The following is a 12,948-nucleotide window of genomic DNA, read 5'->3' as shown; positions in this document are numbered from 1 at the left end:
TCTCTCTCTCTGAGAAATGCATTTTGAAAAAAAAAATCTGACGGCGGTTCTCTCTGGCGTGCCGGGCTCACGCGCGCAATCTTTACACGGCGCAAAGCAAATTGAATTGACAGCGGCCTGAAACTGCCGGCACACGCCACCACCCCCCCCCGCCCACTCCCCACCGGAAAATGTGATTTTGTGCTCCAGCATTAATGCCGAGGAGTCATTGGTGGTGGTGGGGGGTGAACATTACATATATATGTATTCGTTTTCTCTCTCCTATTATTGTCCAGCGATACCCCGGGTTACGCCTCCCCCCCCCCCTTCACGTCGTTTCGCAAATGCGTCGTCACTTGGTTGTCGACACCGCGAGCTGATGTGAGTCTCCTCGACCCCGACGCTCAGTCGCTGGCAGCACCGTCCGTCGTATGCTGCCGGTCGGTATTTCTGTGTAGCGCTTAGCTGTGTAGTAGTGGTGAGCTGTGCTAACCACTACACAGAAATACACACAAAAAACACGCGCAGACACACACACACGCACAGATTATACGCGCGCGCGCGCGAGTTAATGCGGGCAGAAGGCCACTATTTAATATGCATTTTCCGATTCAGGAATGGGCCTTAATTAATGCATTTGTGCTGAGGGAGGAGAAAGCCGGTGGCGATTAAAGTGCTTAAAACAGTGACCGGTTCCACGATGATTAAACACGGAGAGTGATAACTCTTCGCATCAATCACCGCGCCGCCACTGACACCCATCGCAGCCTCCCCATTAGGGTCGCGCCCATCACTCACTCCGGCCGACGGAGAGGCGGAGAGGGGCGGAGAGGGAAAGAGGCGAAGAGAGCGGAGGTGAGAGAGGGGGGGAAGGAGAGCGGGAGAGAGCGGGAGAGTACGAGTCGAAAGGAATCAGGAGATGTGGCGAGGGTGGAGAGGGTAGAGAGCGAGTGTGGATAGGAGGAGAGCAGAGAGGGACGGCAGGCACGAGCGAATGTAGAGGAGAGTAAATAGGAAACAGCAGAGAGGAGACAGCAAAGATGAGTGAGCGAGGGGGCAGTGGGTAGGAAACAGGAGGGAGGAGAGAGAAAAGCGTGCAGAGGATAGGGGGGGGAGCGCAGAGAAGAAGGAGAACGAGGAGAATGGAAAGAGGAGAGAGAGAGAGATGAGAGTGAAGATAGAGAAAAGACGAGAGACAACAGCGAGACAGTATGTGTGAATGTTGAACTTCTATCGCACCGGGCGGAGCCGACCGTGCTAATAGGAGGTCCGGGGGTAGGACAACAAACTAGACACAAAAAAAGCAGTTCTAAAGAAATGAGTTTTCAAACGAGACGACGATTTTAAAAGTGCACAGCTCCCAGTGGCTTCCCAATATCGGGAGGAAGAGCGTTCCAGACGGCCGCAGAAGCGCATTTTCACATGCGCCAAGCAAAATGTCGCGTGAGGACAGGACGGACAGCAGAGATGAAGGCGGAGACAGACGCGAGAGAGAAGAGTTGTCGAGCGGAGGTTGCAGATTTTTGTTGGTTCGGCACTGCCCGAGGCAGGGTCACGGAGCATAGGGCCAGGGTTTGTCCGAGGGTCCCCGGTGCTGGAGTTGGTCCAACGTAGCGGCACGCGCTCGGCCCAGAATTCGTCGTCTTCAATCAAAACTGGGAAAAAAATGTATCGACGATGCAAGCCAAGACACGAGCACGTCTTGCAGATTTTGGAACTACCTCCCATCGGCCGGCCCTTTTTTATTATTATTTCTCGGATCAACGCAGCATGACGCTTAGCTGGCTATACCAACTCTCTCCACGGTTATTATCATGATTATATTACGAATTACACCCCTGCCCCCCTCCCCTCTTCCCCTCTTCCTTCCCCGAAGAAAAGACACCTGACGCGCGTACCACGACGCTACGGTCCCACACCTCCGCGTCGGCTGTCTGTCCGAGCCGCATTGTACACCCACACCTCCCCCCCCCCCCGCGCCGTGGTTGGATCAATAAAAATAATTTACGAAAAAAATGACAAAGTTATCCAATGAATCGGGCCCCACTGGATGGGTGGTGGATGGAAAAATAAAAAGCCGAGACGGATTTCCGTCGCCTCGCTCGGACCGGGGAGCCGGGGAGCGACGTCGCAGTCGTCCACACGGCTCAGCGGCCGGCACAATGATCTGCCATCTGCCGCGGCGTGCCACCGGGACCACCTGCGAGAATTTAATTACCGGCTCACGGCTCCGTGCCGCTGTGCCGACAAAAAAAAGCGACCTCGCCAGCCGAGCGTGAAACTTCGCACGCGGCGGTGGCTTGGGGACCGACGCGGCGCTTGCCAGGTTGACTCCGAGCCGGCGTCGTGCGCTGCGTGGGTTCGACTCCGGGTTTCAGCGGCGATTAAAAACCTCAGCGGTTAAACCCGCGTTCTCAAGTGTAGCGAGTTGATGGGCTCACGTAGAGACCCGTGGACTCGCACAGAGACCCACAGACCCACGCAGAGAACCATAGGCTCACACAGAGACCAACAGATTTACACAGAGACCCGTAGACCCCCACAGACCCACAGACTAACACACAGAGACCAATACACTTACACAGAGACCCATAGAATCACACAAGAGACCCTTAGATTCACACAGAGAACCCACAGACTCACATTAACACCCTGGCAGCACACACCGCGACAGGCACATCCCGATTACTAATTAATGCACAGAAATATCCACGGTGTTAAATGTGTGTTTTTTTTGCCAAATACGGCTGAATTCCATCTGCGAGAATGTAACATATGGGTTTGCCTGCCGCGAAATCTGAGAGCATTTCCCTGGAGAAGGGGCGGGGGGGGAGGCGGTGTTGGACAATTCACCCTGCTAGTGTGCGGATGGACACGGTCCCTTTGAAGGCGTCTCAACAGTAGTTCTGCGACATCTCCTTCTGCAAAGTCTCTCTCGAACACGCGGCGGTGCACCGCTCACCGCGAGTACAAAGGCGCGAAGTGGAATAAAAACGTCGAGAAGGGTGATGGTGGACACCTTGAGGGGCCAAACCGGAAAACTGCTAAAAAAATGTAACACGTGGTAGGGCTTTTGCGAACAACATTGTCCATGATAGAGGCATTTTGGGCTAAATAGCGTGAATATACAGTGAGGGAAAAAAGTATTTGATCCCCTGCTGATTTTGCACGTTTGCCCACTGACAAAGAAATGATCAGTCTATAATTTTAATGGTAGGTTTGTTTGAACAACAAAAATCCAGAAAAACGCATGTCAAAAATGTTATACATTTATTTGCATTTTAATGAGGGAAATAAGTATTTGACGCCCTCTCAATCAGAAAAAATTCTAGCTCCCAGGTGTTTTTTATACAGGTAATGAGCTGAGATTAGGAGCACACTCTTAAAGGGAGTGCTCCTAATCTCAGCTTGTTACCTGTATAAAAGACACCTGTCCACAGAAGCAATCAATCAATCAGATTCCAAACTCCCCACCATGGCCAAGACCAAAGAGCTCTCCCAGGATGTCAGGGACAAGATTGTAGACCTACACAAGGCTGGAATGGGCTACAAGACCATTGCCAAGCAGCTTGGTGAGAAGGTGACAACAGTTGGTGCGATTATTCGCAAATAGAAAAAAACACAAAATAACTGTCAATCTCCCTCGGCCTGGGGCTCCATGCAAGATCTCACCTCGTGGAGTTGCAATGATCATGAGAACGGTGAGGAATCAGCCCAGAACTACACGGGAGGATCTTGTCAATGATCTCAAGGCAGCTGGGACCATAGCCACCAAAAAAACAATTGGTAACACACTTCGCCGTGAAGGACTGAAATCCTGCAGCGCCCGCAAGGTCCCCCTGCTCAAGAAAGCACATATACATGCCCGTCTGAAGTTTGCCAATGAACATCTGAATGATTCAGAGGACAACTGGGTGAAAGTGTTGTGGTCAAATGAGACCAAAACGGAGCTCTTTGGCATCAACTCAACTCGCCGTGTTTGGAGGAGGAGGAATGCTGCCTATGACCCAAAGAACACCATCCCCACCGTCAAACATGGAGGTGGAAACATTATGCTTTGGGGGTGTTTTTCTGCTAAGGGGACAGGACAACTTCACCGCATCAAAGGGACGAAGGACGGGGCCATGTACCATCAAATCTTGGGTGAGAACCTCCTTCCCTCAGCCAGGGCATTGAAAATGGGTTGTGGATGGGTATTCCAGCATGACAATGACCCAACACACATGGCCAAGGCAACAAAGGAGTGGCTCAAGAAGAAGCACATTAAGGTCCTGGAGTGGCCTAGTCAGTCTCCAGACCTTAATCCCATCGAAAATCTGTGGAGGGAGCTGAAGGTTCGAGTTGCCAAACGTCAGCCTCGAAACCTTAATGACTTGGAGAAGATCTGCAAAGAGGAGTGGGAAAAAATCCCTCCTGAGATGTGTGCAAACCTGGTGGCCAACTAGAAGAAACGTCTGACCTCTGTGATTGCCAACAAGGGTTTTTGCCACTAAGTACTAAGTCATGTTTTGCAGAGGGGTCAAATACTTATTTCCCTCATTAAAATGCAAATCAATTTATAACATTTTTGACATGCAAATCAATTTATAACATTTTTGACATGCGTTTTTCTGGATTTTGTTGTTGTTATTCTCTCTCACTGTTCAAATAAACCTACCATTAAAATTATAGACTGATCATTTCTTTGTCAGTGGGCAAACGTACAAAATCAGCAGGGGATCAAATACTTTTTTCCCTCACTGTAAATACGTCGTGAAAACCTGCAACCACCCAACACAGCCATACATTAACCCCCCCCCCCCCCGGCCTTCGTACCTGATTGGCTCATCACAAGTGACACGACGTCACATGTATCCCCCTATTTGAGACCGCAGCAGGAGGATTTCTCCACGAATCTGTCTGTCCGCCTGATGATGCTGGTTGTAATTACGTACTGGCGAAAAGTCACACTCAGATTGTAAACGTTGTGGGTTTCACTCTCCAACACACCGGTGGTGCTGAACTCGTGACGAATTGGCAGGTTTTGTTCTCGTGACAAACCTAACCAATTGGCCGTGTTGGGTGGAGGCGGGTTTAAAGAGACGTTTGTACTTACGCCACCTAACACAAAAACCCTCTATTATGCTCAGAAAAAAAATGTATCGTGACAAAACTCACAACGATTGCCAAGAAAATAACGTCGGAGAAGGATTCTTTCATATATTTTTTTTTTAAAAGTCACGCTGCACAGCAGCACGGCCACAGACGGGCGTGCGCGTTCGGAAAGCTAAAAACTAAACTATTGCGAGAGTGTCGGAGCGTGCGCGTATAAATGCATCGTTTATACAAGACACAGATGCCGGTCGCAGGGGGCTTTCTGGGTGTTTAATGACTCTAGCCCATTGTCACATGTATACCGTGCATACATAACGCCCTGAATTCCCAACTGAAACAAGAGGCTCGGTGATTGGCGTGGCTTACCAGCTTGTGATTTCCATGACGCGCGCGCACAGACACCTGGCGTGTCCGGGGGACGGTGGCGGAATCTCCAAAAATTGGAATTTATATTGAACAGAAATAATACGTTGATTTATTTGTACTGTCATTATTATGAATGCAGGGCACTATTACAAAAAAGTTTGACATTTCGGGATCAGCCTGTACTAACACCTCACTCTTGAGACGTTTCTATGATTAACTGTTTTTTATTTTACCAGGTAAGGCCCACTGAGCTATGTAGCTTTTTTTTCATAAGCGACCTGGCCACAAATGAGAGCTCAACGAAGTGGCTTATTATCACGTGGTAATTTATAGCAGCCAAATACTCGAAGCGCATGTTGATTTTAAACCGGACGACCCGGGGAGAAAAATCCAACATGGGGAGAGACGCGCAAACTCCAAATATACAGGCATTGTAAAAGCTGGGATCGAGCCTACAACCTCCTGTATACTAGGCGAGAGAGATAAAATCTCGCCACCACGGCACCCCATTCTAGACTCGCCTCTGGCTGCTCCAGTCAACCAGGAGGTCCGGGGTGGCACAGGGAGAGCTAAATTACTAAATCAGTCGCCCAAAATACAAACGTACCTACGGGCAATACCGGCCAAGCCCACCTATCCCATGTGACTAGTCACGGATTCCCCCTCCGTGCGTCGCCGTCAGTTTATCACGAGGGAAATCAGTCAGACAAAATTGTGGAGATTTGTTTTTTTTTTGATCGTCCGTGCAACAGACGAGATATTACAAAAGTATAATAGAAATATAATGATTAATAATCGTCATAATTATAATCTTTACATGTTAATTTAAGTAATTGATATCAATTACATTCATTGCATACACCTGATATTCTTTGGATGTTATTTTAATCGACCTGACAGTTTTGTTTGAAATTATTTTCACTATAATGAACTAATTCTCCAACATTAACATACAGTGCCTCTATCAACAAGTCTTCCAAGAGGTTTTACAGATTACCGTATCCCAGTAATCATCATCACCATCGTCACGTGTGTACGTTGAACTTCTTTCGCACCGTACGTAGCCAACCGTGCTAATCGGAGGTGCTATGGTCAATCCAATGCTAGATAAATGCCTCTTCCCCACTGCCGCCAAGGTCTTCGCGATCCTTGCGATGCACCGGGGCAGGTTCCCTTCGCGCGTTTGTTTTCACGATAAGCAGAAAGAAAACCTCAGCTGCGAGCCAATTTCACGTCGACTTAACCGCTCTCGCGTCTCATCGGCACGGGAGCACCAGGCGCGCCCCGCCGCTGAAATGCTCCGGTGATTGTTGGCGATTGCGCCGCGGCGAACCGAGGGGGGTTTTGTTTGCGGCGGAGTTTTGTGCAACGGCGGGGATTGGGGAAGCAGCCAGGGGCAACGCCGCGCAGTTTGGCCGAAGATATTTTAAACAAATATGAATTCGTAAAGCGTGCAAAAGGACGCGGGCGGAAATCGAGCGGTCCTTTTTTTGTTGGTTCTGTACGTTGGAATTCTTGTGCGCCGTACGTAGCCAACCGCGTTAAATCGGAGGTGCGGGGGAAGAACAACAAACTAGATGCAAAAAAGCAGTTCTAAGGAAATGAGTTTTCAATCTAGATGATTTAAAGGTGCACAGCTCGCAGTGGCTTCCTAAGATCGGAAAGAAGAGTGTTCCAGACGGCCGCAGAAGCGCATCGGAAAGCGCGCGATGCGGTGACCACCGTCTTTCTGCGATGGCCAGCCAAAAGCCGCCGCTGCGAGGCTGAGCGGAGCTCACGTGGTGATTTATTCTCCTTGTCAACAGTCAGCAAGGTAAAAAAAAGAGAATAAGATAATACGAAGGACGAGGGTAGATTTAGAATAGAATTAACGAACCACGGCGGCATTTAACGTTACTCAAGCAAAGTCAAAAGGAGATTTCCCCCCTCGTATTTGAGCAGGAACGCATTGGTAATGACTGAAAGGATGAGATCGCGGGTTCAAGGGGCCCAAATTAGCTTTCTCCGCGGGGTTGCCGGGCTCACTCTCCGTGATCGGGTGACGAGCTCGGTAATCCACGAGAGCCTCAGAGTGGAGCCGCTGCTCCTCCGGATCGAGAGGGGCCAGTTGAGGTGGTTCGGGCACCCGGTAAGGATGCCCCCCCGGTAGACTCCCCCTGGAACTCTACCGGGCAGCAGCAGCAACAGCAGCAACGTCCCACTGGGCGAAGACCCCGGGGCCGGGCCAGGAGCACGCTGCTGCTGCTGCTGCTGGTGGGACGAGGTCGTTCTCGGCTGGCCTGGGAACACCTGAGAATTCCAGAGGAAGAGCTAGAGTCTGTGTATAGTAGTGTATAGTGTGTTGTAGTGTTGTGTGTAGTTGTGTATAGTGCAGTAGTGTAACGTGTATAGTAGTGTACAGTGTATAGAAGTGTCGTGTTTAGTAGTGTATAGTAGTGTTGTGCGTAGTAGTGTATAGTGTAGTAGTGTAACGTGTATAGTAGTGTAGTGTATAGTAGTGTATAATAGTGTAGTGTATAGTAATGTATAGTGTAATAGTGTATAGTAATGTAGAGCTAGAGTCTGTGTATAGTAGTGTATAGTAGTGTCGTGTATAGTGGTGTGTAGTAGTGTATAGTGTATAGTAGTGTATAGTGTAGTCGTGTAACGTGTATAGTAGTGTAGTGTATAGTAGTGTATTGTGTAGTGTAGTAGGAAAGGAAGGTCTGGACCGCCCTACTCAACACGCTGCAGCCGCGACCCTCACCAGGACAAGCGGACTGAGAAACGAACGAAATAACATATTGGTGCTCATCTTCCGTTCAGAGCAATGAGCCAGTGGTGGAAATTCCACATTCCGATTGCAGGAGCGAGCTTATCCGTAGCGCAACCGCCGTCGAATTCCTCACACAGGGAGTACTCATTGTATCCACCCGGGAGCGATGATGATGATGATGATGAGCTGATTCGCCCACACAACCCGAGCCACCTGACCGCAAGCATTTCAACGTCACTGCAGAGGGCGATTTAGAAAAGAGGCGCGAAAAACGGTGAAACACCGGTGAACGCGGTAAAAGCCGCGGCAAGAAGCAAAAAAAAGGCACCTTTGCAAGGAAGCTATCACAGAACAAGCGAAAAACAATAAACGAGCGTCCCAGCAAAGGGGAAGCCGTACGATATTAAGGAGCAGGAGCGTAAAAGCACTTGAGGACAAGGGTCGTCCCGGCAGCCAAGGGGCCACGGAAGAGGGGGCCGCGTGTGGGGGTCTGACAGCCGATGGACGGGGCCTGACGATGGGTTCACTGGTGGCCCTCCCTCCCCACATCTCTCCGTGCGACCACGGCTGCGAGCGGGTGACGGCGGGGGCGGGGTGGATTTAACTCGCCTGTTGTCCACCCCGTGGTGCTGCCAGCGAATTCAACCGGGCGCAGAAAATGTACAGTTTTCGGGGGTTGTGGCGGGGCTGGGCGATGGACGACGATGACGAACACGATAGCGCTCGCATACTTCACCAGTCAGAACTCAAACTCCGTCGGAGGCCAGGAATAGCCAAAACCTTGCTTGGCTTTCTGTTGCGGGTGTGCAAATTACCCGAATGGACGAAATTTCAACGAAATTGTTTGCAGTAGTGGTATATTACAATTAGGGGCTTGTTTTAAATTTATTATAAAATTTATTTTAAAAGGATACCGACTTTGATTTGGTGTTCCCCTATTTTATTTATCTTAAATCCACGGCCCCGTTTGGTCTGCTTGTGGCCCTAAACTTTTGCTTAAGTTTGCTTCTGCAGAGCGCCGCGTGAGAGCGTTTCACAAAGTTGGCAGTTTTTTTAAAATAATTTGATTTAATCATTTTATTTGCATCGCCACGTCTGTGCGATTTCTGTAAAGGCTACGTGGCGAATGGGGCGAGCACAGAGGTACGGCACTTGTGTGCGACGTTTAAGCTCCGAATTTGCCACCGTATGGCAATTGCATCTCAAAATACATCAGCACCCTTCCTTGCACGTCCGCACATCAGAAAAGCAATGGCGTTGCCATTTTTTTTGTTTCTGCCCGAAAACAATCGCGGCTGCCTTTGTCTCGCCAGCGATGACGTTCGCGCACGAATGCACACACACGACCACCGCGTTCACCGCTCGCCAGCGCCACGGGGTTGAAGAGGGGGCGACCCCTCGTTGTGGCCCAGCGCGGCCAGGCGGTCCTCGAACTTCGCGCCCGGTGCCGGCGACGAGCGACAGCGCGCCACCGCCCCGTGCCACGTCACGGCCGGAGGCGCGCGGCGCGACGCGCGGTGCCGCACGACGGGCGCGGTGAGCTCCAGCGAGCACCGGCACGCCCGCACCGCCCGCGGCGACGCGCCAAGCGACAGCGGCACCTGCGGCGTTGGTAAAACGCACGCAGACGGACACGCGTGTACGCTGACGAAGACAAGGATCACCCCCCCCCTCCGTAGCCTTCGCTGGCTGTCGAGGCAAGAGCTGCTTGCGAGCGCCCATACACGAACACATGGAAGGAGGATGCACCAACGCACCAGCGATAGCGACACACATGCAGAGAGATCACCTTTGTCGACTGTTGGGTCAAGCGATGTTTTAACAAGCACAGATGAAGATCCCCCGTTTAGCCTTAACAGACTGTGGGCAAGTGCTGTTAGCGAGCACCTATTAAGGCCGGCACGGCACACGAGGGGGTTGGTAGCCGGCACCATGCCTGGCCGCCTTTGTCTCCCTAGCGGCGATGTTTGAACATCGCACCAGGTACTCAATTGAGGCTGAGTCGACCTAGGAGAGGCCCAGGACCGGTTCAGATAATCAATCAGCAGTGGTGTTGGCCATGAGCAGGAATCAAACTCGGGTCGCTGGGTTCATAACGCAGTGCGCTAACCACTGCGCCACCGCTCCCTAAACAGCGACACATACACAACCACAGCTGCACACGCAGACACGCGGAGCTTGTCATTAACGTGGGCTCATCAGACAACTGGGAGACTTATACCCTCTCTCCGTGGCATACACACCAACACGCAGTTGGGGAAAATGCTGTTAGCGACTACACGGTAGTTGTCATCATCATCATCATCGGCCATGGTTAATCCACTGCTGGATAAGGGCCCCCCTCCCTCTCCAAGCCGCTGGCGCCACCCGTCGCGATCCCGCGGTGTAACGATCCACGCGACACCGTGTGCACGAACCGATTCCATCGCTCCATCTCCCCGGCAGACGTCGTCATGGATGCGTTACATTTCTCGCCCGTCTCTCCGTTGCTGTTTTTATTATTATTATTATCACGTGTTGCGTGGATAGTATTGCGTCCGTAATTACGAATATTTTCAGCCCTTTGTCAATCACACCACTGCTTGCGAGGGCTGTCCCAGGCACAGATGCCAACCCGGTAACGACGGGCATCGCACGCACCTCGGTCAAGAATTGAACCCGGGTGGCCGGGATGGGTACGGCTCCCGAGCAAAACACAGCTTGCCGCCTTGCACCACCACCACCACCGCTGCTATCGCGACGTTCCCCTCCGCGCGTTGCGGTACATAAGCATGCGGCGCTTTCGAGCGCTCGTGCCGGCGGGCGATTAGATGGGTTTATCAAGCCATCGGTTTAGCGTGCGCGCGTGGATATCTTCCCGCGATACCGCGGAGCGGGTGGCTGGCCTGGAGCGGCCTGGAGCGGCCGACGCCCCGATCCGACGCACCGCGCCTCCCCGTCGCGCTCCAAATGCGACGCGGACGATTTCCCCCCAGTGAGGGTCCTCCACGGGGCCGCACCACGCGCGACGCTCTTATCGACAAACACCGGTAAAACATTGACTTCACACGCACACAACAAAAGTGCTGTAAGTGAGCAGCGCCTACAAAGGCCGGCACGTCACACGTGGGGGGGTGGGTGGCCAGATCCGCTCCCGCCCACCTTCGTCTCCCGAGTGGAGATGTTGGCACACCGCACCAAGTACTAATTTAAGGCCGAGTCGACCTAGGGTAGGCCAAGGTCCAGTTCCGATAATCGTCACTGTTGCTGACCATGAGCGGGAATCGAACTCGGGTCACCGGGTTTGTAGCGCAGCGCAAGCTAACCACTGCGCTACCGCTCCCCAATGAATTCTCACGCAGGCACGCACACACATACACGTACGTACGCTCGCTAGGCCGCTGTTGCCGCAACTATGAAAACGCACGCACGCACAAGCTAAAACGTCCACGCATCTCCGCACTGTCGAGCGGCGCAATGTAACGCTGCATGTATTTAACATCGGGGACAAGCGCGAGCATGACGAGGGGATTTCCCCCTCCCCCCACCCACCGAGGTCCGAATTGAATTGAAATTTATTTCTTCAGGAGGCATCCATACGTTCGCCGTCGGCCGCCGTGCGGACACCACGACGAGGCGCGAGGACTTCCCTGACGCGCAAAATCCTCATCGGCCGGGCGGCCCGGGGGCCCCTTCGAGGAGACAAAAACTTCCAAAGGTCATCGACGATTCTTACGCCGCTGCGTCCGTGAAACCCCCGTACGGCGGAGCGGGTGGGGAAAACGCTGGCCACCCCTCCCACCCCTGTACCGCGCGTGGAGCAGAACGTCTCGAGAGGTGGCTCTACGTTGTCCGTCTCCGCGGGCCGCTCTCCAACGCCGAGGAGGAGTCGCGCCGCTCTCGGCGAGGAATCGGGGGACGGATTCTCCCGTCGCCGGCGACAGCAAGCCCCGGGGGAGAATGGCGAGCGAAAAAACCCACCCCCCACAAACACAACACATTAATCCGATCGACGTCTCTCTTCTCGCGTCTAGGGAGCAGAGAGGGATTTGAAACAGCACTGCGGGAGGGGTGGGGGTGCGGGGGAGGACACAGAGGCTCTTTCTCTGGGAACGCAAACGAGGCGCAATCTGGCCCCCAAATCCCCGCGCAATGTCGCAAACATCTGCGGAAAGGACACCAGATGGGTGCATCCCGCCCGGCGATTAAACGCCGGCGCGCGCTCTCCGCACACAGTCTCACGGGGCGAGGTGATCGTTACGCTCCGGGCAGGACGGTTCGTTATAGCTCGTCACGGGCGTTCGGTCGGTCTATCTGCTGCTGGATGAAGCCTGCCCCCTGACCCCCAGATGCCGCCGTCGCTTGTGGTGTCGCGGTGGAGAAAGACCATCAAGATTCCGCGCGCGAGATGATTTCTCCGCTCCATCTCGGCGGACGTGACACCCCACTTTGGCTGCGACTCTGCTGCTAGTGATGATCGCCGGCTACCATCGCTGAAAATTTACCAGTTGGGTAAACGGATGATGATGATGATGATGACGAAGACAATGACGATGCACAAAAAACGTCCCCATCGAATCGGCCAAGAATCCTAGTGCAGGACCCTCCTGAGAAAGAGTGTTGAGACTCGGCAAGGATTTTCTGGACTGTAAAAGCCATCATCATTATTATTGACCGCAGCTGATAAGGATGATAGCCTTCACGCAACATATTATTTTTGTATATTCACGACTCAATGTGTTTGTTGTCGTTGTGGTTTACATACAATAATCTAC

This window comes from Petromyzon marinus, chromosome 7, assembly GCF_048934315.1.
Source record: "Petromyzon marinus isolate PM22_M1 ecotype Great Lakes invasive population chromosome 7, UKy_Petmar_22M1.pri1.0, whole genome shotgun sequence".
In the NCBI taxonomy this organism is placed as follows: domain Eukaryota; kingdom Metazoa; phylum Chordata; class Hyperoartia; order Petromyzontiformes; family Petromyzontidae; genus Petromyzon; species Petromyzon marinus.
Note: the sequence above shows the minus strand (reverse complement) of the source record.